The sequence below is a fragment of the Arachis ipaensis genome, chromosome B03 (assembly GCF_000816755.2).
Source record: "Arachis ipaensis cultivar K30076 chromosome B03, Araip1.1, whole genome shotgun sequence".
NCBI lineage: Eukaryota > Viridiplantae > Streptophyta > Magnoliopsida > Fabales > Fabaceae > Arachis > Arachis ipaensis.
Genome location: NC_029787.2, coordinates 100,344,601 through 100,350,513, shown reverse-complemented (window position 1 = coordinate 100,350,513; position 5,913 = coordinate 100,344,601). Strand labels below are relative to the sequence as shown.

At 34.7% G+C, this 5,913-nt stretch overlaps 2 long non-coding RNA genes across 2 annotated transcripts in view; both read right to left on the bottom strand.

The window, feature by feature from the left end:
• The window catches only part of LOC110270259, an 11,978-nt gene continuing 8,407 nt past the window's right edge, over positions 2,343-5,913 (bottom strand). The window contains exon 2 of the long non-coding RNA XR_002359581.1: positions 2,343-2,374. This is a non-coding gene — a long non-coding RNA (uncharacterized LOC110270259). The remainder of the gene's footprint in view (positions 2,375-5,913) is intronic.
• LOC110270258 lies at positions 2,755-3,488 on the bottom strand. Its single transcript, XR_002359580.1, has 2 exons — positions 3,273-3,488; positions 2,755-3,106 (listed from the first exon to the last, which is right to left on the bottom strand). It is a non-coding gene; the product is annotated as an uncharacterized LOC110270258 (long non-coding RNA).

The following is a 5,913-nucleotide window of genomic DNA, read 5'->3' as shown; positions in this document are numbered from 1 at the left end:
TGAGCGGGCTACTTACAAATATTCTTTTGACCATTCTCGTGACACATGAAGAAAACAAAATCATAGAACCAAATGAATTCTAAAAAGTATGCCTGGCAAGGTCAAAAAATGAAGCATATGTTCTAATTGCAAATATCAGATTAAAGATTAAAAATACAAGAAAACAAACTTGTTACTTTTTTATTATTCTCATTAAAGCTGAATGCTAAATTTACAAAATCATGCAAATCAACTTAATTTCAAGTGCAAAAGGGGAAAACGGTTTTGTTTCAAAGAGTAAAGTGAGAATCATCAACCTAAATTGTAAAATTAAAAATGAATTGAGATAGATATATCAATTTTGCACCAATATCCCAAATGCAAAAGGAAAAACCATAAAGTAAATAAAACTGTGCTCTTTCCACTGTTATTTAATCATGTCACTCAATCAAACACAACACAACAAAACAAAACAAAACAAAAAAATTTTGGGGGTACCAATAATGGTAGGAAAAACCATGGAAGCTGGAAAACAACATAACTAAGGGTAAATCAAATAAACAAAGAAAGAAAAGAAAAGAACATTGCTCACAAAAGCTAAACAGAATTGAAGCCATGTGAAAAAATTGGTCAATTACCTTGATAAAGGACATCATCATCAACATCATCATCTGCTTGAAAGTTATCAGTTTTGTACATGATATTCAACCACTTATTGACCAATGTCTTGGGCCGTGAAAGCTTCACTAAATAAAGGAGAGTAAGCAATGGCTATGAAAAAATGCAATTGCAAATGAAGCTTGGAAGCACAAATGTCATTTATTTTAAATCGAACCTTGCTTTTCTTGGAAGCACAAATGCCATTTAACAAATCCTGTTAGTCACATTGATCACTTAAATTTTATAATTCAACACATACAAATCAAGAATACACACTATAACAAATAACAAGTATTGTAGTAGGAAGTAGTCAAATGTAACATATTTCAAGTCTTAATTTAGTACTAATTAAAAAGAATGCAATGTTGGATGAGAAACGAACCACGTGTCTGTGTTGCTCGAACCTTTCGCAGAGGTTAGCTGCCTGAAAAAGATGAATAAGAACAAGAAAAATGGTTAAATAATTAAAGTTAGGGACCCAAAGTAAAAAAAAATTAATCTGAAGGGTGAATGACCAGGTGATATCAATGCATATCAATTTAGCTTAGCTTGTGAAGGTGGGAAGTGTGAAAATTCATCATCAAACAGAAAATTATTTAATAAAAGGAAATGTCAAGAATAATACATAAAATCATAATTAGTTTTCTATTTCAAAATTCAAAACAAAACTGAATACAATGCTATAAGGGAATCACAGATACAGGGGGAATTTTACACATGTATCAGAACACTGGATTAGTGATGGCAACATCAGGAACAGAAGCTAGCACCAGTTGGGGTTAAACTATTTGTGATGACCTAGCTAACTTAGAATTTTAGGAACATAAAGCACAAATCAAAATACATGGAATTAGTTAACAGATAGAGTGAAGAGGAGGTACCTATCACAAATTTGAACCTATTCCATCATGGATGCCATTCTTTGCTAATCAGCTTCTAGAAGTGATTCAAAACCAGCTAACACGCTCTTATCCATGATTCAACCAGGGATTTTGGAGAAGAAACTCAAACCCAAGGAACGAAATTGAAACCAGTTAACTAATAATAATATAGGATGAAACTAAAGACCAAAAAGAAATAGAAAGCAAACAAATTAGCAAGGAAAGGAAACTAAAGATGATAATAACATAAAAATTAGCAATTTTTTCTACTGAACTTTCACCATTTATAATGTTGAAATAATAACATTCGTTCAAATTTTGCAAGTAATAAAATTAAGAAAACAGCAATAACAAAGGTAGTTTCAAAAACAGCACTAGAAAAACTAGCAGTACTATGTAAGAAACAAGACTAGCAACATTGCAACAAAATTTGTAAATATATTCTATAATTTCTGTTCCCTATCGAATAAACACATAATCCCATAGAAAGATAATGAAGTACAGGAGTAGCAACATTGACTCTGCTACATGAATAAATGTCTCTCTACAACTTCTGGAACAGATTAAAATGTTAGTCTACATGTTTATTTTATAGGTAAATCAAGCATTATTAATTTAAATGATTGAAACAATTGCGTGGACTGTCAGTTTCTTAACAAATTCATAGAAAATCAGAACCGGTTTTCATGATGAGCACAAAACAATCAAACACAGCTTAGCATAATGGAAGCAGGAAATGAATTCTTAAATTACAAAAGGTTAAAGAAACTGGGATCAAAGAACTTCAAAATCAAGAGGAGTAACATATTAAACCTTTTTTTCTCAACCTTGTGCCTGCCATTCATAGCACTTTCCTGAAACAAAGATCACAAAAATACAACAAGAGAATTTCAAGTCAGAGAAAATCGAGTAATCCAATGTCAATCATATAACACACGTTGAAGTGCCGAAGCAAATCCTTGGCCTGTTCCGCATTATGTTCGTCGGCCAGTTCACTACAGAAATAAAAAAAATCAAAGTGACATCAGATTAAACCGAATAACAAATATTATTCTCCAAACAAACAAAACATACGCTTTAACTTTAAAATATTAATAAATTCACAGCTACAAGACCCCACTTTTAATAAAACAAAATTAAAAGAAAGAAATTTGCAAACAAAGTTTAATAATCTTGTCCTACTAGGTGCAGATAGCTTACAAAGATTAGACAATACACAAAACAACAAAGACAATAACAATAACTAGAGTTAGATACATGAAACAACCAATGCTATTGTGCCCTGTCATAAGTCATCTTTGTGTTTATCCCATTCATTTTTAAATCTCTTCTAATAATTTTTGCTAAATTTTTCTTTGTTCTTCCTCTCCTCTAAAATACACCATTTGTAACTAACTCAAGCAATCTCCCCTAACCTCTCTGAAGCTCAGGAAGCTGTAGGACAATTAACGGACGGAAAGGAATCAAGAAATGCAACAAAAATGTAAGTAGTGCACGAAACAACAATAGAAATCAATAATTTCAGGAAATCAGAATAGTCCATAAACCAATAACCCCTTAACCCAGCTGCCACAGTACTTGAAAACCTGAAAATAATTGGGAAACATCAAAACCAAAAATAAATTAAAAATAGAACATGATGCTTCTTAATTAAAAAAAATCGCAGAATCTCCCCTAATCAGAACAATAATCAAAACCCATAATCAGAAGTTCCAATCATCAAAATCCCTAATCAGAATAATAATTATTTACCTGAGCTTGAGCAGAGGTCAAAGAAGAGAAGAAAAAGAAGACTAGCGGCAGAGAAGAAGAGGACGACTGAGGACAACACCGTCGTGACCGAGACAGGAAAACTAGTCGTCGTTATTGAGGGTTAGAGAAGCGCCGTCGCACTTCGCGTTCGTTGTCGCTGAGGGTCATCAACTCGTCCTCACCGAGAGGCAAGAAGCAACGCAGCACCGTCGTGACTCTGAGGCTGGTGAGTGGTGACAGAAGCCGTGACGGTAGCTGGTGAGAGACAAATAGAGACCGTTCGTGCGCCGTGAGGGGGACCGAGGGTGCATGGCTGCGTCTTGTGGTGCTGAGAGAAGAGGGCTGTGTGCAGACCCTAGAGTGTATGGTAGTATGTGATTTGGTGAAAAGGAAACAAAAAATTACTAAGTGTTTGTGAGTTGTGTCAAATTTTTTTGCTCTAGATACATTAGGCATCACTTTTAAAATGCACCCAAAATTTAACAAATAGGCTACCCTCTAAAAGCGTCTCCTTTGATATGAAAAGTGAACCTATAGATATCAACCTACGGCTACACTTTATAAGTGATTTCTATAATACCTAAGGCTACACTTTTTAAATGATGCCACAATTGTGTATCATTTTCTCTTATAAAAAAAGCAACACGGAGAAAAGCATAGAATAGGCTACGCTTTTCAAATGTAGCTTAAAAAAGTGTGGCTAAATGGGTATTTTTCTTGTAGTGATGTGTGGAAAAAGTTGGTGGGCAAGGAATTGAAGTTGAAGAAGTTTGCCAAGAGGTGGAGGTAGTCAAAGAAGAGCACAAGGGAGTGGAACTTGCAAGATTATTAGGACCACCCCTTCCTAAGTCACCATCCAACACAACATTCAAGTGGGTAAAATTCTTATCCCTAAGCCTTACTTTCTCACTTGAATATGGTTTGATTGAAAATGATGGTCAACTTAGAGCTCTTTGTGGGGTCAAGAGTAGGAGAGAGATGGTTAGTGGTTGGAAACATCATTTTAGGTTCATTATGGTTGCATGTTCAAAGTTTGATTGCAAGGTTTGGTGTGGAGCTAAATTGTATCGGTCTAGGAAGTTGTTTAGAGGTTTCTTTGAGAATTCCAAGGCTAAACCACCCAATTAGAGCTATGATAATCAACTTGAAAATGGATGTTAAAACAAGATTTGGGATCTTGGATCACAACATGAAGACCAATTTTGGGAGCTCATATCTTAGGAAGAACTTCACCCAAGCTTGGTGAAGACAGTTGGAAATTCTGACAATCGTTTGGGGAGCAAACATCCTTGGAGGTTCAAGGATGAATACAAGCATAAGCCACCATGACAAGGGGCTTCCCAAATGTCTAACTTAAGGACTTAAACTAAAAGTGCTAGGTGGGAGGCACCCCACCATGGTAACCTCTTTCCATTCTCTTGTAGATATATTCAATGAATGAATTGAGTTGCCATTGTAGGTAGTTTTTCTTATTTTCTATACTCTTATACATTTTGCTTTTATTGATAGATTGTTTGTTAAATTCATGTCATGATTAGAATAGTTGTTGTTAATTTGTATTTTGCTTGAAGTGTAAGTTTTGTGTGTTTTGTATGTGAAAAATATTTCAAAATAAAAAAATATTTGTTGTTAAATTTGAATTTTGATTGTTTTAGAATACTTGTAGATTAGGAGAGTGCCCTGTTTCTATTTTCATATGTAAAAAAAAAGGGAGCCAGGCACACGTACGCGTGCTCGACACTTACGCGTCGATGCGTCAACATGGCTCCATACATGGCACCTGAGAGTTGCGCGAACACCACGCGTACACTGTGCGACACGCACAGCTGCACCCACGTGTACGCGCACATCACACATACGCGTCGATTTACACTCTCACCATCCACGCTCAAGTGTACAGGACGCTTACGCGTCACTTCCGCGCCCTGTTTCTTCCCCTTTCTTTTTCTTTCTTTCTTCTTTCTTCTCTCCTTCTTCTTTCTTTATACCTTCTTTCTTCTCTCATCTTCCTTTCTTACTTTCTTCCTCTCCTTTCAAAATTCTATTTTTATCAATTTTATTTTTTCTTATTTTTCATTTTCTTTTATTTATTGCATATGCATATTTTTATTCATTGCATTTTAATTTCGTTCTTATAGCTTGTTCTTACTTTCTTTTCTAAGTCTCTTATTCTAATAATAGTCTTGAATTCTCTTACTTAATTGTTGATAATTTCTTGCATTGTTTTGGTGCTTCGTGACTTGTTTAGCATTAATGGTCATATTTACTCCACACACAAGATTAGTGCTTTAGTCCTTCCTAATTCATTATTCTTTGTTTTTGTACCTCATCATCATTGAGTTAGGATGGGACCAAATACTCTCATACTTATCACTAATCTTATTTGTGTCAATTGTTGATTAAGCTTGATGCAACATGCTCTTCATGTCATGTACCTATGCTTTGACTTTACTCTTGCATCAAGTATTAGTTGATATGCCCTTTGCCTATATTGCTCTCTCACTTACATGCGTAGCTAACATGTAGTGAGAACCTTACTCTTATTTGGTATTAGCCCATGCCTATGTTCTATTTGGTTTGATATCTTTATTATGGGCTTAATTTTCTTTCTTTTTCTTTCCTTTTAGGTTGGCCACCAAGA